The 25,539-nt window shown below is 46.2% G+C and overlaps 1 protein-coding gene across 1 annotated transcript in view; it reads right to left on the minus strand.

Moving 5' to 3' along the window:
• The window catches only part of KCND3 (potassium voltage-gated channel subfamily D member 3), a 123,330-nt gene that overhangs the window by 32,153 nt on the left and 65,638 nt on the right, over positions 1–25,539 (minus strand). The window lies entirely within an intron of this gene.

Below are 25,539 nucleotides of genomic sequence, written 5' to 3' on the forward strand. Positions count from 1 at the left end.
ATCCTAGAGATGCTAATTACACCGCGCTTTGGCAATGAATTAAGCTAAGCCAAAGAAAGGCGCTCTTGTTGCAGCGTAGATGTGCCAGTTCAGGCAGCTGCTGAGCAGGTTAAATTCACACCCTTGCTCATTGGGTACCTACCTCTCCATGTAGATGAGCTCTAATAAAGTTAAAACTGTATGTCTGCTTGTGAGCAGGTTCATATATTTCCATTCCCTGAATCCAGGTGCAAATGAGGGCTGACTGACACTTCTCTTTCAAAACCCAGCAGTTTCCGTGCCATCTGTACCGTCAGAAATTTGGGTTCATTCAAAGTCTGGATTCAGTAAAGGGTGAATTGTCAGGAATATGAGACCAGCTGAAATATTATTCAGACAAACCTCTGCACTGGGTTTGACCCAGCAATCTTCACTAACGACTGTAATTTGTATGTTAAATAATACCAGCAGAACTGAGATAGAATAATCTATTTTACGCAGACGGAAGATGATGCTGGTTTAGGTTCTGTGGCTTCCACATGACACAAATCGCTACTCTGTTGAGCACTAATTTGCTCTTTGTGTTTTATTTCAAAAGTTTTCTGCAGCAGTTTAAGCATAAAACTTTAACACCGTCCTTCTGTAAAGAAAACGGATGTCCTTCGCCTCGTGGCTACTCACCAGTGCCACGGGAAGGAGCATGGCTGTTCCTCCCTCATGAAACATACGGTACTGAAGCTGCTCTGGGTCTCGGGCACACGACTGACTGCGCTGGCTCACTGAATGCTGCTTTATAGTGAAGGTAATGGGGATTTTTAATTCTGATTTACAGCTTGGCCTGACACAATCCCCAAGTTGCAGCCCAGGTGATTGGACCTCTTAATTCTAACCGACTGCTCCATCACTCACGATTCCCCCATCTCGCAGCACAACGTGATGCCTGGCGAGCACCAGGTGTTGGCAGTGCCAGCGTTGTGCCCTGCCTTCAGCAGATGCCGTGGCGAACGCCGCAGGAGGCTCTTCCCCCCCTGCAGTTCTACCCTCTAGAAGCGATTTCAGTGCTTTCTTCTGCAAATGGTTGATAGGCAAGTAAAAGCCCATCCAGAAAGCTGGCTGTGGATTGCAGCGTGTTCTGGTCATGTAACAAAAAGCTCGTTTGTAGCTAATGCCCCTAGAGCGTGATAGGAACATGATAAGCGCAGCCACGGGCTGAATTTACAGGCCTTGTTTCAGTGAGCCATTTATTACATGCTTGCATGCAAATGTATATTAATATCAATATTCATTGAAGTAATTTTCATCTGGAGGAAAGGGAAAAGCAAGCAGCCACATAACAACAGATCTTAAAAAAATCTGATACTAAAATGACTGTGTACAAACCACTGGGGCGACTCAGGAGGACACGTTGTACTCTGTGAAATCCCACTACGCGCAGGTTTACGTGACCTGGCTACACCCTGGAGTAGAAGAGAAGTCCTAGGCACTGCAACCTGCTGAAGCTTTGCAGTAGACAGGGGAAGGATGCTAAAATTACACACTGGGCCTAAGGAATACGTCCCTTGTTTCAGGGTGCTGGAGATATGGAGAGGCCCCTGGTTGCTGTCAGATGGCGTTTGGGATTTCCATGCTCTTCTTTGGGTCTTTCTGGTGTTTGAGGCAGCAAATATTGAAAAGCAAAAGGATTTACGGCTGAGGCTTTATTTTTACCCTTGATGTCTGCATATGACCAACAAAGAGCTTTTATGGGAACAGAGTTGTGCTAATAATAGTTTACATCCAAGGGGAAAACCAAATATTTCAAAACACCTTTTTTATCAGCTGGACTTCTTCCCCCCATCCAAGAACTTGTCGGTACGAGGGTCTCTGAATAAAAGCAGAACTCATTAGACATTAACTGCTTGCTCCTGGGAGTCTCTCACGTGCTCTCCTTCTAGGCTCGGTGGTAGAGAGTGTGCCCAAGCAGCTGGATGAAAGGTTATCCTCGCTGGGCTATCACACTCGCTTGTGTCCCAGGAAAGGCTTAGTTTCAGGCTAAGTGACAGCTTTGCTTTGGCATTTTCAGGTTTGTGGAATTTTTGGTGTGAATGCTTCAGGCTTCACTAGCTAAGGCTTAATTATCCCAAGCAGAATCCTTTTCCTGCCTTCACCTGCATTAAAACCCCTCAGAATACCTCAAATCAATAAAATGCTATTTATGCCTATTAACTTCTGAGCCGCTGCTTTATGCAAAGATAGTTTAAAAACCCTTGCTAAGTGACAAGGTCTTCTGCCTCATTTCACGCTGTACTAAAAAAAAAAATAATCTTAGTTTTCTCCTGCCAGCCCTTAACACAATAAGGCTGAAAATTAACCACATGCCTCAAACATGATCTCGGTGACCTGGAGCATTGAGAGAAAGCCCTTCTGTGCATTTGTAGAAAGTATAATAATAAGTGTCTGGCTCCTGGTCTGTCTTGTAGAGTTTTGTTCTTACATGCAGAGCGAGAATTACCTCGTTACTTGGGACCTCACAGAAGGTGCTTTAAAACACCATCAGGAAAGATCAAACTGTCTCAGAGCGCGGAGGATTTTGCTGGGGAGATGCAGAACTTCATTTGCAAAACTATTACGAGAGATACTGCGACAAGAAATTTTGCACTGGCTGGAGCAGGCTGCACAGGAACCAGACCTAAAATTTGGACTTGTAGCACCGGCTTCTGGACCTACCGCAGGGTTACCCGCGGAGGGAACGCTGCTGGGTTGTCCCTCTGGGATGGCAGGGCACGTCATGCGCTTCCAGCCACGTTCAGCTTTACTGGGCTGGCCTGCAATGGGAGCGATACTGATGTTTGGAAATGTCCTAGCTTTTTGATCAGAGTAAAATTAAGCTACGCTTCAGCAGAGCTTGATCTAGATCCCCTTGCGCTTAACAAGAGGCCTCCCTTTGACTTTGACCGTGATGGGGTTTGGAATGAACCCATCCAGTTGCAATTGTTCTACTCCTATATTGACATATGCAGCCACCGCAGGATTAATTGCTGAGCGACTATTTTTGTCCTGATGGTGCCACGAGGTACTAATGGCCACATGGCATATTTATAACAGCTGCAGTGCCAAATATCTCGAATATTGGATTTCAGTTAGTACTAATTGGGCATTTTAAACCCAAAACTTCTTTTCCCCAGACTGAAATGAGAGAGCTCAACTTTTCCATTAATTTGTTTAGTAAAAGGCAACTTGTCACCTAAAAAATTTCTTCTACAGAAAGTGCATTTTAAGCAATTCATCAATAATCTCATTAGAGCAGCAAGAAGATAGAAGAGTTAGGTAATGATTAACATTCAGAGGGTCTAACGGGATGTTTGAGCCTGTAATAAACAATGGGAGGCTGCAAATTCAGTAGACTTTTAATGTGGCCTCTAGTAAATCATTTCAGCTTTCTGTACCTCAGTTCTCCATTTAGGAAATGGCACCTGGTTACTTGCTTGGCTAAGTAGGTGCCGGGTTCTTCGGAGCAGGAGCTGCCCCACATTCTGAATATACCCGGCACCCAGCAGTGCCCCGAAGTGCTCCTGCGTTACGAAGATTAGTAATGCAAGGCCAGTGGTACAGCAGTCGGGAGCAAACACAGCCTGTTTTGGCTCCAGGCTTGTCCAGAGATAAATGCTGAGCATCGCCTAGGTTAGATGCGGAACATGCCTAGAGAGAAACACCATGTCTGTTTATTTAGCCAGGAATCTGGTTAGATAGCAACAGATGGGGCCAGTTTTCAGTGGCTGAATTCATTGCTCTGCTCGCTGGCTGTGCTGGGTGAGGTACGCCGGCCGCCAGGCGAGCGCTGCCCCTGCCGGGGAGGGGCTGCCCTTGCTGCTGCGGTCCGTCAGGGCTCTGGAGCCTCTGCACATGTAGCCCGTGTTTCCAATGGCACAGCTTTGGTTTGTCCCCTTTTCGTCTCCCGGTGTCCCTCCAAAGCCCTGTTTCCTACCAAGGAAACACCGAGGTGCCTGCCCGCTGAGCAAATAATGTAAAGTTCAAATAAAGCCTTAAACAGACAAACCGGGGGAAAAAAACAAATTAGGAAATGACTTCTGAGTGGTCACTCTTAGGCTGGAAAAGACTGAATGCAGAATTTTGACACTTCGTTTATTTGTGCTGTGACTTCCAAGTTCTTTGGACATAAAAGGGGTCATATGTCACTCACCCTAATTAGCAGCTATTAGCCTTGACAGCATAAAGTGCTGCTGTTTTCCTCTCTGTCACTACACAAAATGTTGTCAAATAGAGGTCACTCCTTCCGAGTCCTGGTTCTAGCGGTAGAGGTGTCTGGACAGTGCTTAGCTCCTCCAGCTGGAGACAGCAATAAATAAGGTGCTGAACAGCTCATCAAATGACTCACTAAAAATAGACTCTCAGCAGCATCTCTGATGATCCTCTCTCTCTCTGCAACGTTCGCAGCCCTACAAATAGGGATTGTAGTCAAAAAGCTGGAAGATTCTGCGGTGTAGGGACATCGGAAGGTGCTGCAGCAATAACAACTCTGTAGGGGCAGTGAAATGGCTTTTCAGAGGATGCTTTTCCAGCAGCCCTTTTATGCGCCAGCTCGTCAGCAGGATAAGGCGTGCCCCTGGGGAGGGCTTTGTGGTCCGTAACTGACCATTGGTGTGTAGCTATTGGTCTCCGTGGGGTTTTCTAGATGCAGAGGGGATGACTGCAACTGGAAATTGATAAACCTGTATCCCAACACCTTCTTAGCAGTAAAAGCCCTGCCGTTGGACAGGGGGTCGGGTCCAGCGCCCCTGCTCTTCGCCAGAGCTGGCTCAAGGGAGGGCAGTCAGGCCCCCGAGAGCGGCACGCTCCGGGAGCCCCGGCGATGCGGTTAAGGTCGCGGGGACAGCTGGCTCCTGGATCTAACGGTCAGAAGAGGACTCTGTTTTTTCTGGTCGCTATGTTTAAGTGGTCAAGGGACATTTCCTGCCGAGTGGTGCAAAACCTTGTGGTTTTCGCACACAGCTTATGAAAGCTGTTATATCTCACGGAGGATGGGAACAGAAACAATGCTGCTTCAAATGATTTAGTATTTCTGCCTCAGACTGGCGTTAACGGCTCTTTGAGAGCTTCTTTATCTCTCTAACCTTTTGCCCGGCACAGTAGAGTCAAAAGAAGATTTCACTCCAGCCTGTAAGCTTTTGCTTTTAGGACAATAAGGACAGAATAATAACATTATGTATCATACAATAGAATATGATTTTGAAAGCCTTTTGCATGAAAGAGATAGAATAAAGCATGGAATTAGCATGTAGCTTTCCAGGTGCAAGAGATGATTTTTTATACCGTAAGTAAATCGCTACACAATGTTTTGATTTGCACAAAGGAGGAAAAAAATGCCTAGAGTTCAGCTAGAATGTTTCAGTTGCATTGCAAGGCCGCGTACGTTGCATTTGACAGCTCAGAGGCTCTCATGTCCCTCCGCTTAATAGGTACAAGTCCAATGTAATCATGCTAATGCCGCTTTGAATCTCCAGTGAAATAATGATCGTGTCACTTCCAATGATACAACAAAAACAAAAGCAAATATTACTCATTCCTTTCCTGGTTTTGCACATGACAAATGAACGGGGAATTAACAGCTATGGTATGGGGGCTGGGGATGGTCAGATCTTTTCTTATGGGTTTAATTCACTCCTGTGCCACGTTAGCTGTTTGATCTGCCTTGCTGGAGTTACCCCAGCAAGCCCCACAGCCCTCCGGAGCACAGCTAGCTGCCCCTCCAGTGTGCCATTTTCCTGCCCGCCTGGGTTTTATCCTGGCACGCACTCGTACCTGCAGGCATGCAAAGATGCTGTCGCCTCGTTCAGCCGAGGCACGCAAACTTTCACGGGTGATGTCTTAAATTCCTCTGTTCTGGGAAGGTGGGAGGAGGGTCCTGGAGCTCCTGGGGCGGCGATGCCGTCTGATGGATTGAGTGCAGACCTGCGGCGCGGACCCAGTGATGGAGCGCTGCCCTGCTCTGAACGCTGACTGTCCTGGCCTTGTTTTATGGCCTCAGGAAAGACAGGTCTACTTGCTATGTGATTTTTTTTTTTTTTTTTTTTTTCCATGTCCATAAGGGAGATCAAAATATTTTCAGAGCTGTCCTGGACAACTCTTGTGAGGATTAATTAGTTAATGCTGGCATGATATTTTGAAAATACAGGAGAGGTTTTTTGGAAGTGTTTTGCAGACACAGACTCGGTAATCCGTGTCCGTAAGGACAGGCTGGTATGTTAATGCCAGCTTTTTAAATATACTAATCCTGGAAGGAACGGGATGCGCTGATGAACGCCCGAGGAGGCTTGTGGTGCCTCCTGAAAGAGCGTGCTGTAAACAGAGCCATAATGGCTTTGAAGCAAGAGAATCTATAAACAGGCTGTCAGCTGACAGACTTGAACAGCAAATCAGCTGTGTCCGGGGACGTACAGAGCCTATTTCACGCTAGGATTCTTCTACATTAAATATACTTCTTTTCTGCCTCGTTTTGACCCGGACAGCTCCCCAGTTGGGGATTCAACTTCTGCAGTATCTGGCTTGGTTTTACGCTGCTGTTTTCTTTTCCCTTGGCATACTTTATTTGTTAAGGTTTTCATGGATGCTCCCATCCTCCCTAGACGTTCTGCCGGAATGACATCCGCCAGCCAAGCTGCGAGGGCTGAGTGCTGCAGATGCATATCGGTGCTAGCGGCAGAAGCTTATCTTCCGTACTCGGATTTGTTTTGATTTTTTTGTAAAGCTGTGCTCAACAGTTACTTAGTAGGGGTTTTCCAGGTTATGTTGCCTTTTGATTTTGTTCTGGTTTATAAATTTATATTTGTTACTGTTACGTAATAAAAAGACTGAGAGGCCTTTCTGAAATCCTGAAGAAAGGTCTGATGCTGTTAGGCCCTTTTCTTGCACTAACAGAAGTGAACGTGCAATGAAATAGAAGGTAGGACGTTTAAAACTGTCAGGGATGTCTGTGCGGTGCGAGACGTTACCTCATTGGAACTCACAGTTTCAAGATACTCTGGGGAATTTGCCAGAGATTCACGAAAGGACTCGTCAGCTGTCTTTTTTATTAATACCAAGACTGCGTAGTTACATCACCCGGGATGAAAAAGGATCACGGAGGAGACGCAAGTCCTGTTGCTTCTCCAGCAGTGAGAATTAGAAAGAGAGGCAGGTTATTGCCCAGTGACTTGCTGGGGGGCACCTGCACTTCTGGGTAGCCGTACTAACCCTCACCGAAGCCAGGTGAAGGGATTAGGTGGACTTGGGGTCACTCGTAGCCTGCTCGTTCCCGTGCTTGTCCAAGAAAGGTGACCTGGCTGAAGGTCTCTGAGAGCAACCGGCAGCATAAATATTCCTTATAGCAACAGCAGGCACTGCCCGAAGAAACAGGAATGTTTATGCAGACACAGGAATAAACTGAGTAGGTTATTTAATACACTGAGGGTTGAGAATACTTAATATATGCACGCACCGGTTCCATTTATTCTTCCTGGCTTGGATCAACTTCTCAGCCTGTAGGCAGTTAAAACAGATGGTCTGAATTTGGGTAACACTCAGACCTTGAGTTGAAGCTAAAAATGGAATTTTATTGGCAAGGAAAGTAGGTCAGAAAGCTAAAGCCCCTAGTCCTAAAATGATGAAAGGCCTCTAATCAAGTGTTCTCTGTTACCATTCATTAAAAGGAGCAGGGGAAGAAATATTAGAGACCTTTGGAAAAGGTATTACAGCGGGAGTGCGAGCGCCCTCCCTCCTGCAAGGGGACCCGTGCGTTTGCAAACCCGGTTTGGTGTGAGAGACGGGGCGACCACGGATGTCGCTTCCCGAGGTCCTGCGGGCTGGACGGGAGCCACGGCGGGATGGGAACGGTTTTCCTCGCGGGGACGTGAGCAGCTTTATCTTCTGCTTCAGTGAGAGGAGCGCCTCTTTGCATATCCTCTATTAATACCTTTCACGCTAATAATCCTTTCCACGCTAATGCTGTCATCCACCTGACTCAGGTTCTGTAATTTTATCACCTCTGCAAATTGTGACTTGTGCCATATCTGAGACTTTCAGTCAGTGATTTCTTTGCTCTTCGTCGTTTTCAAATGTGTGCCAACTGCTAGAAACCTTTCTTTGTTGTAGCCGACAGGGATTACTCAAAGCAAACGGGGAGCCTGTACCAGTTTGCACAGTGGGAGTGGTCCCGGTTCGGCACATTGTTGCAGCCATTGCTTAATATTAAGCACATCCTTAATTCCTGGTCACTGAAAAGACGATAACGTGCTTGTTCCAATGTTTTTTTGAAATGGTGCCAAGATGAACGTCCTTTGCCTTCGGCGCACCCAAGCTCATACGCTGCCGTTGCCCTTCTCCCTTTCCCCTCAAACTACGGCCGGACATCCCGTTCCTCTGAGCGGAGGGCTGCTTGATTTCCGCTCTGCCGGCAGACGCGTCTGTAGGGATGGTATCGGAGACCTCCTGTTTGCTCTCCCTTAATGGCAGATGTGGGCCGTCTGCCTTGATCCTTGGCTGCCACTGCCACAGCAGCAGGTAACAAAAGTAGGGGCTGAAATCTGGAACGTCCCCTTGGACTGTGTAACTCGGGAATGATGAGCAGGGTAACTGTCTACCGCTTGGCAGAAATAGCGGTTTGCTATGTCATACCCATCTCCCTAAAGAAAAATAGATGTTTTCTCTTTTAATGGTATCTCAGGTTCTTCATGACCGTATAATAAAGCATTAATTAGTTTTTCACCAAAAAAAGGAAAACTTAAACTGTTGATTTAACAGTTATTCAGAGAAAAAGAAGAATTTACTTCAATGTAGAATCAATACAAGAAAAGCTGAATTTCTCTTTGCAGAAAATACCTCCAGTCTGAACCTCCACACCTTGCTGTCTTTTATTCCTAATGTTTATTCATTCTGCTTTTCAGAGGAAGTTTTATTCCTTTTAGTTCTTGCGAAGCCGATATATCTAGCAAACAGTGATCTCCGTTTTCTTTTGCTTCGTGCATCACCAAGCAGCGATGTTGTCATCTAAGTTTTTGATCCTCAAATCTCAGTTTCAGTAGCGACAGATGTAGCAGAAAAAGCTTTCTTAGGTTTTTTTTTTTTCTTTTTTGTTTTTGTTAGCCTGCTGAACCTAACAGCATTTTTTGTCAGACAGATCTTCCTGCAATTGACAGAGTTACTTTGGGTTTGAAATTTATTGAGAAGACTTAGCAGGAATCACCGCAGATGTCATCTGGGCTGTTATTTTCCCTGAGCAGAAGACGACTGTGAAGAGGAAACGTTTTAATGGACTCCAGGACCAGGGGGTGGTGGTGGTGGTAATTTCATGCTTTTCTGAAGTTCTCCACACTAGAGAATTTCAAGTGAAGAGCAGCTGCTGCATTTTGATGCACCTCAGACCCTCCGGCGATACCCATCACGCACTGGAGGTCTGTGAGTGTGGCAGGGCAAGTTGCAGAATAATAGAGTCCAGCCAGAAAAAAGTCAGAATCTGTTTCCTACGCGTGTGTTTGGGAAATTGCAAAGGTCCTCGGTTCCCTGAACCAGGAAAGTGTTTGTTGTTTTTTTTCCCTCTTCTCTATTCTAAGCTGCAAATTCATGGGCTGACGGTGATGGCAGCGTCAGGGCCCTGTGTGGGGGTCTCGAGCCCAGACACCTGCCCTGCTCGAAGCGACCCTCTTGTCAGCAGCACAGAAAAACGCACATACGTGTGCAACAAGTTACCGTTTTGCCCTTCAACTCACCGTTATCAGTTGAGGAAAAGCTCGCTGCTTTACCATAACAGTGGGGATTTATTGTCATACACAAACAAAATAATCCATTTCTTCCTTTCTTTCCTGACAAAAAGCCCACCCCTTGCTGGGTATGCCTTTTGTGGGGCTTTTCCCCCGTGAAGGTGAAAGTATGATGTTATTTTCAAGGACTGCTGGTTCCTTGAGCTTTGAAGCTTTTCACCCTGACCTTGACGGCAAGTTCTTCCTCGGTCAGTATTTGATTGACTTTAAATTCTAATGTGGGCACTCAGACTCAAGCCCGTTGGTAAGAGCCAGCCCTGGCGGTGGTGCGGGGCAGTCGCCACCCGCGGGTTCTTTGGCCCCTGCGCCGCACCGCTGCGGCACGCGAACCGCCTGCGATGAGGCACCGCGCTCTCATCTTCTCGTTTGTTTATTTACTTTATCCCGGCTAGCCTCCGCCGTCGGGCTGCTCCCTGCGTGGGGGCGCGGGGCGGTCTGCCGCCTCGGTTCCGATGCTCAGGGGTGTCTCGCCTAACAGCTCGTGGTTATAACGCGCTTCGAGAAGTTGCTGCACACGCAGTTGCTAATTGGCTTATGATTTAGCATTGTTATAACTTTACTGGTATATCAGTCATCGCAATTTGTCCGTAAGCGCGCAGCGGCGTGCTCTGTGCAATACAGAGACGCACCGACTGAAATAAGGCCAGTTAACGTGGAACGGCTGTTTTGCAGCCACCTACTCGCCACCGAGCGAGCCTTTCATCTTGGGCTTTCTCTTTGTCACCCAAAGTGTTTTCTACAGCTATCAAGCACCAGCAATGGTCAGGAAATATTAGGAAAAAGTCCCGAGTAGTTTTGTCCATCTGACCATCATCTAATAGAGGCGCCTGGCGTGTTAGCAACCGAGTCCTGCTCTTCTCAATAACACGCTTTTTAAGAAGTGTTTGTTTTAATAGAAAGTAAAACATCCCTGATTAAGGCATTATTTATTTCTGGTTGCATACACTAAAGGCCTTTTAAATTACTTCATCACTAATCCAAGAAGAATCCTCATATTACTTGGAGTGAGAACCTTATACAATTACCTGATACTATAATCTTTTTTTTTCTTTTTTTTTAGACCCTTAAAGCTCCCTGTAAAAGAAATCTTTTCAGAAAACATGCAGGCTGGAGAGGGCAGTCAGTGCATTGGGCAATTAGACTTTTCACCTAATAGCAGGGTTGAAGGCTCCCTGCCCTGTCTTAAATTCTTAACTGTGGTGTCAGCTTAAAGGAAATGCTGGGTTTTTGCTTTCATTTTATCCTCACTTTTTCTTTTCTGTCTTTTTAAGCAGCTTGAGCGTCCATGCTGAGCCATGTCACATTCAAAATGATACACATACTGTGCATTTTAATGAGCTGCTAACACTGATTATACAAAAAGCAATCTCAGAAATATTTACTGAGTCAAAAAAAAAAAAAAGCCTATGGGGAATTAATTAGCTTTTTAAGAACTGGCTTTTTGAAAGCCTCAGATTCGGGAAAAGTTGAACTTGGAATTGGAAGCAGTTTCAAAGGAGTTGAAGTGAGCAGAAGAAAAAGGAGTAAGTTGTAATGGACTGTTACACATCCCAGGCATCTCTGTACTGGTCAGAAGGAGCACTGGAAGCTGTCTGTGTAACCGCTTTCCGAGAGAGGAGCGCCGCGCAGTGCCTGGATCGTCTGTGAAGTTTCTGCAGCCTTTCTGCAGGGACGAGCAGGGAGGGGCAGGATCACTGGGGCCCTGGCCAGTTCCCTCCGTCACGTTCAGGGCAACAGATTTAGCAAACGGCCAGCTCTGGAGATACGGCTAACTCACCGAGCCGCAGGGGGGCGAGTTCGGAAGGGTCCTCTGGAGACCACCCGCTCAGAGCGGGGTCACCCAGAGCAGGTTGCTCAGGGCTGTGGCCGTTGGGTTTTCGATGGCTCCAAGGTTGGGGCTCCATGATCTCTGTGGCGAGCTGTTCCAGTGCTCAGCCACCCTGGCAGCAAAAGCAAATGGGGAATGCTCTCGATCTGGAGGCAGTTCTCCTTGTGCAGTGTTTTTTTTGCTGCAGCTTTCGCATGCCTCCACGTGCGCTTTAGTACCGGGTGCCGTAACACGCAGATGCGCAACTAACCTCCTTCTCACAGGTCCTACAGAATGGCTTTGTGACGGGTTTGATTGGAAGAGTAAAGCTGTTTTAATTTGATCATCTCCTTAGAAGCGTGATTCCTTTAATTATATTTAAGCACCTAAGCTCCTCTTTAAATAATAGTTTGAAATAGTCTATATTTAAGAATAGCGATAATTCTGTAAATTTGCGCAGAATTACCTTTCCTGATCAAAAGTTCTGTTTCAACAGTCTAGCAATTATGATCAAATAGCGAAGCGCATAAAGTACGTCAGGTTTATGGGAATGAGAGAGGCGGCACAAGTGAAGGGTTTATCTCATGTCTAAAGATAATGTGAGCTGTACACTTCTCTCTACATCCCGTTACGCCTATCCATAAAATACAGACCACAATAAACACAATTTCACAAACATGTTTTTTTAAATAGTGATGTGGGAAACTCACTTCATTCGAGGCAATGGAGAGCTGCATACAAATTAGTTAGTTTTAGACCTCTCTGATTAATGCCTCCTTTTCCTGCAGATGTGAAATGCTACCCAGGGGCTGGATATTACCTAAAGACACACTGCTGTCCCTTCCAAGGGACCGTGATCTAATAATGCGGCATTGTCGTCCGACAGTGACATATGACAGGAATTAAGAATTCACTTGGATCAGGCGTGCATTGTAAATGAAAGACATATTTCAGTGATAGGAAGAATTACATGAGCATGGAAGTGATCAGGTTGCAGAGAGTACTTATAAGCTCTGCAGAAACTCTTCCAGTGCAGGCTACTCAAGTCCTGGAAACAAAAGGAACAAACCCTTGCAATAACGGGTTGAAAGGCAACCCGGAAATTCGGATGCGGACCTGGGCCTTGAAGGATGGCTCGGTGTGTACAGGATATTACTGAGATCAGAAAGATTTGAAGGGAGTTTTCTTTATTGCCCTTCAGTAAAGCCACAAATAATATTGCAAGTGTTGTAAAACCGTGCCGCGGGGCGGGAAGGCGGCGCGGGTTCCCGGACCTCTTCTAGAGCGCGTGAGATGCGATGCTGAGGAACCGGGAAGAGCGTATTTGTAGCGCAGGCTGCCTCACCCTTTACTTCTAAGCAAAGCAGAATCCGGGTGAACTGAAGACTTGTAGACGTGTATTTCAACACTTTCAAGTGCAGCAAGCACGTAGTGCTTGGGTATGTCCTTCCAGCCTTGCACTGCCTGACTTGTGGTGGCTGTGTTCTCACCACGGGCTCGCCGGACTCGCCAGCAAGATTAGAATTGACGCAGGGTTAGATTTACAGAGTTAATTGCGCGTGTAAGAGGGATCGCTGAAGCACTGGTGCTGGCCTAATCCTATTTGCATCTTCACACACCTAAATAATTTTGTAAATCTGGCCATAGACTCATTAGATGACTCTGAAATCCACTCTGAGTTTAGATCGCGTCAGGCAAGCTAGCCGCTAGGAACGGGTTGACGCTGCGGCAGAGGCACGGTCTGAACGTTATATACCATGAAAAATCAGGAGAGCGTATCCAGAACCTGTGCCTAGCTCTGCTAACCAAAGCTGGGTGGTTTCCTCCGCAACGCAGAGGGCTGCTGTTTGGCGTGGGCATGCTTTGTTCTACCTTGGTTTAGATACTTAATGATTTCTCCTCCGCCCCCCCCTCCCCGGTCCTTTTTATTGGTCTTGTTTAAATAAGCGTTAATGCCTCGTCTTTGAGCAGGTGCAAACCGGTACTCCAGAAAGACTGCATTATGGTTGCAGAGCCATTATCGTACCCCTGTCAATCACAGTCTCATTTGCTCCTGGAATGTAAAGAGCACCTGTGGCTAGTTAGCTATAGACTTTATTACAAGCTAGATGACTTCAGCATTCCTTGCTCGTAACTGTGTTCCTTCTGCTTTCATTTCTATGAATAAATTTTGATTTTTTGGAAGCCTTGAAATAACTTTTTTCCTCTTATTTCATGGCTCTGTATAGCAGAAAAGAAAAAATAAATAATAAAACCCCAGGAAGTGCAGGTGCCCCTCTGTGAACCTACTTAGTGCAGGACACAAAAGGTTGTCGGAGAAGACAGTGAAAACAAATAGCTTTTTCTTACGCTAGCTACTGTTTTATCTTCTTTTCTATCTTTTATCTTCTTTTAATAGTGTCTTATGAAAAAAAAGGTGAGCTTTAAACACCACTCTACAATACAGAGTTTATTCTAAGTGTATGATGGACAAATCAGAGAATCTTTCTTCCTTTCATAGTGTTTTTTTGAATGGAAGACCAACGCTATGAACCTGCTCTGAAGGATCCCTTGATTTTTTTCCGCTTCTTGTGAGAGCAGCCACCGTGAAGGCACAGCAGCGTCTTTGAGACCTCGTGAGAGCACGAACGCTCTCGGCCAGCTGCAGGTCTGATGGGTAGGGACTGTCTTACGGACATACAGACTCTTCCAGCGCTGCGCGTCGCGCGCGTGCGGATACGCCTATTGCAGGTTCCAGAGCAGCTTACGGATCAGTCTAAACTTGTAGCAGAAACCGGTTTCACCCTTTGGTGGCCATTGCAGCAGCCGACGAGACGGGTGGCAGCACAAAGCTAGCCTGGCAGGCATCTGGTGAAAGCGCTCCTGCCGAGAGTACCGGCATCCACCTTGTTTGTCCTCTGGGCCATTACAGGGTTGCACGGACACGGGCATGCACAAAGCTGCTTTCCAGCGCAGAAATGGGGCGTGAAGAAATGCAGCGCCCCTTCCAGTGATGGCTGGTAGCCATGAGCTTCGGTCGAAGTGGTCACCTGGGAGGCACAAAGCGTCTGACACCTTTCCTCTGCGCTGCCCCTCGCTGGTTGGCCCTCTCCACTTGGAGTGCCGGGAGTTCAGGCTCTAGCATCCACCTTTATCTGTATTTTGGAATATCTTACCCATTTGTTCCTCTAAGCATGTGTTAATATTAATAACACATAGATAATTTTTCTGAGTAAGAAATCAAATTCACCTACATGCTGCCAGATCTACGCCTCCAGGGAAGTGTTCTGAGTCTAGAGATGGTTGAATAACTCTGTTCTATTTCAGACTCCTCTTTCTTCAAAGGCAGACTAAAGGAGTATGCTCACAAATACCAGTTTCTCTTGAAATGCTTTGGATTTTTGTTAGGGGAAAAAGATAATCCAAACCATAAACTTTTAAAGTGAACGCAACAAAAGCCAATTGAAAACACAGGCTTGTTTGTGCATAGTTCAGTTTTCCTTGTCTGTATTTGATTAAAAATGCTGCAGATTTAACATAATTTTTCTTCTAAATAGAAAGAAAAACAAGAAGAAAAATAGCCCTGCGTGAAACTCCCTGTTATTTTCTTCACCAGTGGAGTATTTTATCATTCTGAGCAAAAATTAACTGGAGTTGTCGAAGTTTGCCAGTGATTGATAGCGTCACCTTAAATGCTACTAGTCAAAACTTGTTTTCTCCTTTTTCACTCCTCCAGAACTCAGGTAGGCAGTTTGCCAAAGTGTAAAATTCCCTTTTGTGCAATTTGAGAAGTCAGCAGCACCAGCCGTGCTGTCGCTCCAAACGTCACATGGATGAGAAAGCAGGGACGAGCCTCCAGCCCCGGCGGCCGCGCGAAGCAAAGCTGCCGGGGTCGCTCCAGCGGGGCGTCAGCCGGCAGAGCTGTGCCCGGCGCTGCGGCAGCGGGGCAGCGCCTCGCCGCGCCTCGCCTGCCTCTGAAGGTGCCCAAGGATGCTGACCTACTAGAAATGTTTTTCTGGAGCCGCAGAAAAGCTCTGGTCGGCGGTGGAACTGGAAGGTGTGATGCGTCCGAGCAGCCGGATCTTTATGCACGTTCATAAGTATTTCAGGAAAAACAGGAGACTGGGTTGTCTGTTCTCTGACATTGCTACTACGCAGTGAAATCACCGTTTTGGGGTTTCCACCAGTAAATCTTCCGTCTAGTCCTAAATCCTCCATCTAGCCCTTCCCATCACTGCTTGCAGAGTTGGTAAATTCACAGCTTCCCTGTCAGCAGATTTTATTTTCTAATTTCCTCACCCCCTTAGAAGATTTTTCTCTCTTATTCGCATGATCTGAGATTCAAACCATCACCTGTTACTTCATTCCCACGTCTGCTGTGAAGAAGCCCCTTTCCTTTCCTTTCCAGATCAGCACAGGTAGTTAAGGCACATCGTGTTTTCCCCTAAGTCTTCATTTTCTCTGAGATATTTCAGGGACGTGCCTGGAGAAAAGCGGGCATTTCTGCATTTGCTACTTGTGATATCTTTTTCTCCCTGTTGCTGCATACGCACCTTGGAACGTTGAGCTTTCCCCTGCAGACAGGACACTTCGAATGCTGAGTCCGAGTTGATGCCTTCATAAAAACACTTGACTCTTAATTAATTCTCTTGCAATTACTGATTCACCGTCTTCCTCCAGGTACGAACCACTGCAGATAACATTATTTGAATTTATCTATGGGAGCGACGTGCAGCAGGCTCGTTTCCCAAGGTTATTTCAGAATAAACAAGCCAACACAACTGAGCCAAAACAAAACATAAAAACCCTAAACCAAGCAACCGGCAGCCCAGATCTGCAGCGTGTGTTTCTATTCTTGTCTTTCCCATAGAAAAAGGAGAGATGTCAGAATTCAGAAGTCTCGCAGCACGTTCTGCAAAGGCAGTGCAGCGTGCCATTTGGATCTGTCACCATTTTGTATTGTGGCTGGCAGGGAAGCTGCTCTACCTTCTCCCTGCAGATTAGCTCGACAGCTGTAAGAGCCACACAGAGTGACACAAGTTACCAACAGTTCTTACCAGGTTGGCCGGGGAACCGGGTATGGGAAAACTGCATGCCAGGGGTTTGTTTCTTTGGATGTTTTTTTTGGTAGGTCTTGCATAAATGGGAAACAAACCAGATTTTTAACTCATCATCCTGGTTTAGGAGAATCTGCGGCTGACCTTTAAGCTGCCTGGATTCACTACATGGATTTTCGTTGACTCCTGCACATTTTAAGCTATGTTTTGCTCCTTTTGTATTCGCGGGGCAGTTAAGCTCCTGTAAATCTAAAACAGCAGCAGTGAGATTTCAGCCCTTTTCTGTCCAGTGCTGGGTAGAAGCTTGATATCTCACGTTTGAACATTTCTTAGGGGTACAAACCTTTGCTTTATTTTGAGGAAGACAGGCAAGAGAAACGGAAGACACCCTTCCCCAGACTGCTGAGCTGCTTAAGTTCAGAATAGCTGTAGCATAGGGAATGCGTTTTTTATTATTACTTTAAATCCAGCGTAGCAAACTGAAAGGCAAAGCGGCTAAAGCTATGCAGTTAAAGCAGGGCTGTACAAGCGTGGCTGAGGGGAGATGTGGCTATGATAAGCCTAATAAGTAGTAAATCCGGGCGTAAATCTGAATGAAACAGTGTGTAAGTTTTGCATTTGTTCGCTGTGCGCTGCTGCAGACCCTTTCACCGCAGTGAAAATAAACTGTAATTCCTTGAATCCGTAGCGCTTTTGTTTTCATCTCCGAGGGACTTCAGGTAGGCAGCTCTCCTCGGGCAGAGCTTCACCGGTCGCAGCTGCCGGTGGGTTTGGGCGCTTGGCCGGGGCCGCTGAGGCACCCAGCCGGTGCGTGCCCTGCTGCCGCTTCGGTTGTGTCGGGAGGGAATTTTTCTTGCTGCTTTTGGTTTCTGTTTTTAAAATGAAATTATGTCACTGTTGAAATGAACGGGCGGTTTTAGATTTCAGTGGAACCAGGATTTTCCTGGTAAAAGGAGTTTTATTCCCATCATTACACTTAATTGTGTCTCGCTTAGTAACATAGTCCCCTGAAAACAGCGGTAAAACTTCCCTACCCTCCAGCGAGAGTGCGATGGGTTTCACGTTGCCTCAGAAAAATATTGTTAAAACTCCAAATAACTTCACAGAGCTCACGTACATCCTTATAGGGACAAGGCTGCTCGGTTCAGAATCCCCAGCCTTGTTTGGATTTATGTATATGAGACGCTAAGGTGTGATTTTAATGTTATTTACTTGGTATTGTCGTTGGGCTTTGAACAAGAAAACATCCTTGTCCTCATCATTTCTCTGTCCTGTCTAAATCACATCTGTACTATGGAACAGCTGAAGTTCCTTGCCTTCCTGATGACACAGGCTGCTTAAGTGCTAAGCCCTGGTAATCCAGTTTATGTTTTCATAACAGTAAATGTCATAGGAAGGTATGCACAGGTTGTGCTCGATGCGAGCAGTGAGATCACTGCAGCGTTTCTAAGTCCTTTTATTTTAAGGTCTACTTAGTTGATAAACTTCACACATTTGTCCTTCGTTTGTAATTTCTAGCTTGGGCTTTAACCTAACGCTAGCTTCCCATACCTTCTACCTCTCCAGTTGAAGCTTCCTTTTGCCTGGAGATTTATTGGTACAGGAGACAGAGAGACGTCAACTCCAGGATGTTAAAGCCATAGGCGGAGGCTCTAAGGGATGTGACTTTTGGCTCTTTGTGTCACCTTGGACAGCCTAAGCAAGGTCTTTTCTCCTCAGTTCCCCTTGCCTAGAAGTGAGGAGCTGTTATTTCCCCCCACTTTACTCCTGAGCATATTCTCTTGCTCTTTAAACGCGGGACTCTGCTGCTTGCGTTGACACAGTGTCCAGTATGTATTTTCATAATCATTATTTACACTTTGATTAAGCATTCATATTATTCAGTAGATGACATTAATAATATTAAAATGTCGTTTTATACCATATTTAAGATCAGAATTTCCTATTGGAAATCAATGAGAACATCTTCCTAAAAAATAAATGACCTGAATGTCCCGTCTTATATAAGAAGTATCTATATTTATCATTGCTGACATGAGATGCTGCGGTTGTCTGGTGGGTCATGGCCTATACAGAATTCTGTGATGCTTTTCTCAAGGGGCAACCAGTGAGCTGTTAAGAGTGGATGGCTTTTAGTCTGCTCCGATACGGTTTAGGTTTAAAACAGAAGTCTGGAGACGAAAGGCTCGATCTCCCATTAACAGACCCCTCCTGTGGATTCATTAGACTTCATTAGACTTCAGCCCTTACAGGAGACACTGCGTTAACCAGAAGGGGTTGTTCCTTCTCAAGTCCTACATGACTCAAGGTGACTGAGCAATTCCCTGCTGGAGTGGGTCTGTTCAGAATATAACTTTATCTGTTAGACAGAGCTGGGTCAGGTAAAGAGCCTTGATTCTATTCCTAGTCCTGCGATGACTTACCCTGCTGGAAATTGCACCTCTGCACTGCAGTTTATCCTGGGCAAATTTAGAGACAGAGCTAGTACGTCAAGTGATCCGTGCCGTTGAAAACCAAGGTCTGTGTGCATATCTCCTTGTTCTGTGAAAACCTGTATACGTTGCGTATGATACATAACATTTGCGCTTCTAAATTGCAAAGGGATTAGGGCTCTGTTTGATGAGTTTAAGATTTTGTGTTTAATCTTGAAGTTTTTATACATACATACATAGATATCTATCTCTTGTATCTAATTTAGCCTGGGGTGCAATCAGTAAAAAATTGCAGGGTAACCTCATCACCTGTAGGCATTCTAGTGGGAAAATATGCAGCACCAGCAGGAATTCAGATTAAAGATGTTAAAAAAAGAAGTATCTTTTCATCAGTGCTTTCTTCCTCATTAAATGCAGAGTTTGCTCATAAGTATTTGCCAAATAAAAAGGGAGAAATAGGTAAAAGTTAATACTATACAATTAAGTTCCCTTGAATTTTCCCAGAAGGTTCACCTTAGCTTAATTTAATATCCCCTCAGTTCTCCCAAGCCATCTGTTTGGCTGAGATACAAAACAAATGTGTACCGTTAGATGTATTTATCACGCAAGCCTTGGAGGTGACGAAAGCTCATAGGAACCAGGCTTGCTCACCGACCCCACGGGGCAGTTGTTTCTTCAAGAAGTCCTTCACCAAGCAACAAAAGGCTGTTATCAGCTATCCTGAAAAGCTCTTTGAATAATGCAGCAAGGCAGGTAAAGCCCGTGTTAAACGATGAGCGCGTCGCGAGTCTCATTGACTTGGTGAGCCGGGCTCAGCAGCTGTGGAAGTCGGAGGAGACACCGACCTAAGCACCCAGCTGGATGGGGGCCCTGCGGGTCCGTATTCGAAGCACATGCAAACTGTTTTCCTGAGCTAGTTAAGAGACAACAGCTGATTTGAGCGGGAGAGCGAAGCAGGAGCGCTGTGATGAAGGGGGAAAGCTTCCTGACCCCTGTGGCGATAACCTTCTGGCTAACCTTATTAAATGCACAGCTCTGCCTCCCGGGGAGCAGATGCAAGGCTACAGAGCACGCTGCTGCTGTCTGGTGTGTGCTCCGCACCACCGGGAGTGTGAGACCCCCGCGGCGGTGTCGGGTCCTGGGCAGCCCCGCAGGTAGGCAGGCGCTGCGTAGGGGTACATATGGGCCCGGTCTGGGCAGTCTGGTCCTGTGCTCCCTCGGGACCTGGGAGTGTCTGCATTAAGGTAATAGTCTTGGACTTATCCCTTAAAGTACGGTATAATTCACAGATGGGCAAAATGTGTCAGCTGGTGGAAGGCATGGCCTGAAAAGCCAGTGTGAAGGCCAAAATAGGACACGGGGACTCTGGTTTCCAGTTCCCCCTCTGCCCTTGCCAGAGACTACTCTTCCCAGATGCCAAGGACTCCTGAGCTGGGACACTGGGAATTCTCCCATGCTGTCATAAGTGAGGGGCTAGCACCAACCTCATTACCCTGCAATTAAGATTCCCCTTCGCCCCGCCAGAACGAGGGGGGCACGGCTGGACCGAGCCTTTCGGGGCGTGCAGGCGTGAGGGACGAGGCGAGCAGCTTAGAGTAGCAGAATTGGTGCGAAACCCTGAAATCCTGACTTGTTCGGTGCTCGCTGCTGTCGATGCTTTCAGCATCATTAATCCTTTTGGCGTTAAAGCAGCGTGGGTTTGCGCACACGGGAGCCTAGGCTGTCGCTGCAGCTTCCTCCTCTGGTTCTGGCCTGGGTTCTTCACAGGCCAGGTTGGAGCGTGGTCCAGTGCCTACAGGCCGTCCTCCTTTCGCTGAAGTTTCCCTGTGAGTTAAACGCTTGTGCGCATAGCGGGGTGAGAAGTGTGCTCTGCACGCTGACAGGTAGGTCCTGGGTGAACGGTGAAACGCGTGCTCTGTAATTAACAAAAATCTTAAAAGAATAGCTTATTTTTCTTGAATATGACTGAACACCTGCAATTCAAATGATGGTCTGCTGAGCAGCAAGACAGCCATTCTGGGGCTGGGCCAAAATTCAACTTTTTGTTTAACTTTTAGATATCGGGATAGATATCGGCTATACAAACGCCTACCTCTGTCCCAGGTCTGATGTAGAGTTTAATGTTTGCAAAGGTCTGGGCAGTTTTGGCAGGACAATTGCCGCGATAACGGCGGGGCTGAAATGAAACGGCGTCAGATCAGGCGGTTGCAAAGGAACGCTATTGCTCCCGTGCTCTCTCCCCTCCAGCGCGTGGTGGGTTTGGCTTTCCCGCAGTGTCCCCCCCGCGGAGCGGTTGTGTTTGTGCAACTCGAGTTTCACCTGACTCTAGTGAAGGGCAGGCGTGGTGGGGTGTTAAATGAGGCTTAAATCATTGTGATGCTTCTGCAGGAACGATCCTTTTTTTGCACGCCACTGTGGCGTTCCCTGCCTTTGGACTCGCTGGTATTTCAGCATTAGGTGTGGCTTAACAAAGATCGGGTCTGTGTCTAGAGCAAAATGTCAACAAAATTAATTCTCTGGAGACTGCTTTGATGTTTCACTTCTCCGGTTTACACCAGGGGCAGAATAAGTTGTTTGGGGAGTTCGTTAATATTATTCATAAGGTAATAGTTCGCAGCTGTTTCAGATGTAGACTTCTGTGAGGTCCTCTGAGTAAGTAAATGGGCTGGTTTGAATTTCAGTGATTTTTCGTACACAGCACCCCTCTGTAGATAAGTAAAGGTTGGCCTTCAACTGGGTAATTTTAAAAAGTGCATTTATATTCATGAGTTGTCTGGCAGTCACTATTTCAAGACCTTAGGATGGTGTTTGTATTTAAAAAATGGAGAATGGTCCTGGAGCTGTGCTCAAATTTTTGGCCTCAGTGTTCTTATAGGTCGTATTCCTAAGCAATGCATCTTTAAGGTGTTTCGTATGTAGGTGTTATGTGTTGGGTTGTTCAGCCTGGCTGTGAACGCACTCCAGCTCACCTCACTGCAGTTTTCTCCTTGTGGCTTTCCGGCATTTTGACTGTGGGATGAAAAGATGCACTGCTGGGGTGCAGCTCCAGCGTGTGCAATGCAGGATGGCAGGGCACTCCTCAGAACTCTTGTAGGCTGGCCCAAAGAGGAATTTAGCTCAATGTGGTATAAATGCGGCTTTAGAAGCTGCTTTTCTTTTCACTTTAATTTCCCAGGTAAAATACTCTTTCTGATTGTACGCCGTGTCCATAGATAGGATTGGTTTTCCTTTGGCATCTACAAATTTAACTTGAATAACTCCAGATTTAAAATATTAATTAGATAAAATTGAGTCATCTCCATCTTCCCCTCTTTGAAGGCAGCTGTGCTATAACGAGCACCGTGCTATGCCTAGCAGATACCACCCCTTCACAAAGGTTTTTGAACTTTACATTTTAAAAGGAAACCCGCTGTTGGCCTGCGCGCTGACTGACGTTTCTGGATGTGCGAGTGCCTGTATGTGAGATGCTGAAACGCAACACCGTGTGACGTGCCTGCTGTTCAGCGCGGATGAGGGGTCGTGTGTCTCTGCCACGGCACCGGGCGCCGAGGCCGCAGTGCGGCTGGCTGTGCAGGGGAGACGCCGCGCACCCGGGGCACCACGAGCGTCTCCGCTCGTGGCGTCAGCGAACGGAGAGCGAGTGCCGAGCGTAGGGCGAGACGGGAACGCGCAGAACGCTTACGCGAATGGCGACGCCCGTTCCAAGGGAATCTGCAGCGCGGTCAGCCGTCGCCGAGCCGTTAGCTGTTGCATACCCCGTTCAGAGGAATGAAAGAAAACACCGGGATAAATAAGCGCACGCGTAGAAAAGGCTATTGCACCCGAGATGGTCGTAGGTGAAGCGAGCAGCTGGTGGGGACAATCCATCAGACCGAGGGCTTTCTCCCAAGTCCTGCGCCGTGTGCGGCTTTGTCTGCAGGGACACGGGTGTGGGCAACGCCGCCCGCGGTACCCGCTCTGCAGTTGCACGCCCACAGTACAGGCCGTGTGCTGGGTAGCCAGGCGTTATTTGGGCGTCTAAGTGGGCGCTAAACCCTTCCGAAACCTTCACCCTTGTTATGTGAAAGCAAAGAACAAGGACTTTTTAAATAGAGGAGCTATAAAGTCTGGTCTTTGAGCTGCTGTGCTGCGGATTTGTTAAACGTAAGGGAATCTTTGAATTCTGGAGTTGTGAGAAGTTTATACCCAAGTCCTAGTTTTTAACTGATTACACTCTAGTTCTTGTTTTAAATAACTTGATTGTTCTTCAAAGCCATCTGCGAAGAGTTGTATGCTAACTGTATACCAACAAGTAATTTTTGAAGTGCAAAAGTAGAAAGAATCATAATCCATCGCCAGAGATTTCGCAACTGGAATACACGTGCATCTCGAGGCTGAAAGTATTTAGTATTGCTATTTTTGAGTCTTTGACTTACTTGAAAAGGACTTGATGCTCATGTGATTTTATGTAAATTGGGCTCCGTCTGTCACTGCCTATTGTACCTAAAGGGTTTCAGACTTTTTTTTTTAGAAATGCACAAGACTATTTCTACTGAAATAATCAGTGTACGCACATCCACGACATAATATTTTTCCATAATCATAGCACAATTAACCACGGATAGAAATCAGAGGAAGATTTTTACAGCTGTCCCGACGATACCGTGAAATAGTTTATATTTTAGCGGCAGAAGCCTTCATCAGTTCCGAAGTGTCTAACTGCGTGCAGAATGTTAACTTGGGAACAGGCGAGCCTGCTCAGGCCAGTGGCCTAGTTAAGGTGGCAAATGCCCCAGGAGAACTTCGTGGCGCTCGGCATCGTTGTAGTACTGCTTTCCGTGTAGGGATTACACCGTCCTCTAAAGGAGAGGACCCCATGAAAGCGGTTTCACGGTATAAAATCACCCAAAGATCACACAGAGAACAAACAGAAGGACTATGCATAGGAAAAAACCTAGACATGGAAAAGCTTTTTAAAAATAGCATTTTTCCCTTTTCCTGTTTTTCAGGATTTAGTGACCTGTAGTAGCACATCATAGGAAATGGTTGTCTTGTCTAGAAAGGCACGTCGCTAGGAGGTGATTCTAGGTAACCTATCGCTCTGCTACACCCCACAACATTGGCTTCACCAGCAGTCCTAGGCCTATTAATCAATATACACATGGAACCGAAAAAGAACGCACTACCCAAGGTAATTACAGCTCTTAAATCTATATGTGCAAGTCCAAATGTTCTGGTAAAGTCCTTCTGATAAGGTTAGAACCATTACCCGCTGGGCTGTGCTTGGTTGTGAACGAGGGATTTGAAATCCTGGCAGAGGAACCATTTTCCTACTTCATTGTGGTTTTCAAATTGTTATTAATAAAACATAGTGCCGTCTATGTCTTGATGCAGAGAGACCTTAGTCTTAGTACATGCCCTTCCTATTTATTATTTATAGAGGCATTTAACAGCTCTGACATATTTTAACAGAAATCCTAGATGGTTGTTTGCAAACCAGAATTAGCAACAAATAATATTTGATATTTTGAAAGGGTGTTTTTCATGCATATGTAATCTAATGCGAATAATACCTGGGCCTCGTGGGCCATGTGAGGAATGATGTTGCATGTGTTGTCTTTTGCTGAACTTCAACAGTTTTACCTCCTGCCTTTTATTTCCAAGTCAGAAGGGCCATTTAAATCAGAGGGTATTTTATATATGTGTGTGTACATATATGGCTGCTAATTTGATTTATATATGCAGCAGGGGTTGGGTAAGAGGTAGAGAGATTAATTGTGCCTTCTTATTAGCACCTTGGGAAAGCTGATTGCCTTTCTTTGCCTGTTCTTGTTTCCTGTGGACATTGAGGGTTGTGCCTCCTTCCAAGAGGATTAGCCAGGCTGCTCCTGCAAGTTCTGGTGCCAGTTCAGATAGGTTTAATAGCAGCTTTCCAAAGTGAGGAGGTGTAACCAGCCCAGGCTCTCCTGAGAAATTTCCCTGAGCAAAGATGTGGGCAAACCAGGAAGGCTGACGGGAGAAGGTCACAGCAATGAGAAAGGCTAACAGCTTCAAGAAGCCAGATACACGGAGATTCTGACTTACATCTCCGGTACCCTTGAAAACAATGACAAATCTCATGTTTTGCCCCTGTAATAAGTAAAAATAAACAGAGTAGGACCCCAAGTTCCAAGAATAAAGAGAGGAAGCTCTGTCAAGCACTTAAAGAAAAAAGCATTCATCCTGCCCTACTGAAGTGAAGAGAATTTTACGGTTGACTTTGAGGGAAGCAAAAACAAGTCTTTGAACTAGATTACTTCTAATTTTCATAGCACTGTGAAAAATATCTCCAGCTCATATGAAAATAAGTTAGTATTATCTCCACTCATAGAGGAGTGAGGCTGGGGGAGTGTGCACCTTCTGATCAGTCAATGGGGAACTGGTGATAGAGCTGGGAACCAGACCTCAATTTCTCAAACTTCAGACCAGTGAAAGGACCCACGCATCGTAGAGGGAAAGTGACGTTTTGTTGCATT

Source organism: Phalacrocorax aristotelis, chromosome 21 (genome assembly GCF_949628215.1).
Source record: "Phalacrocorax aristotelis chromosome 21, bGulAri2.1, whole genome shotgun sequence".
NCBI classification, from domain to species: Eukaryota; Metazoa; Chordata; class Aves; order Suliformes; family Phalacrocoracidae; genus Phalacrocorax; species Phalacrocorax aristotelis.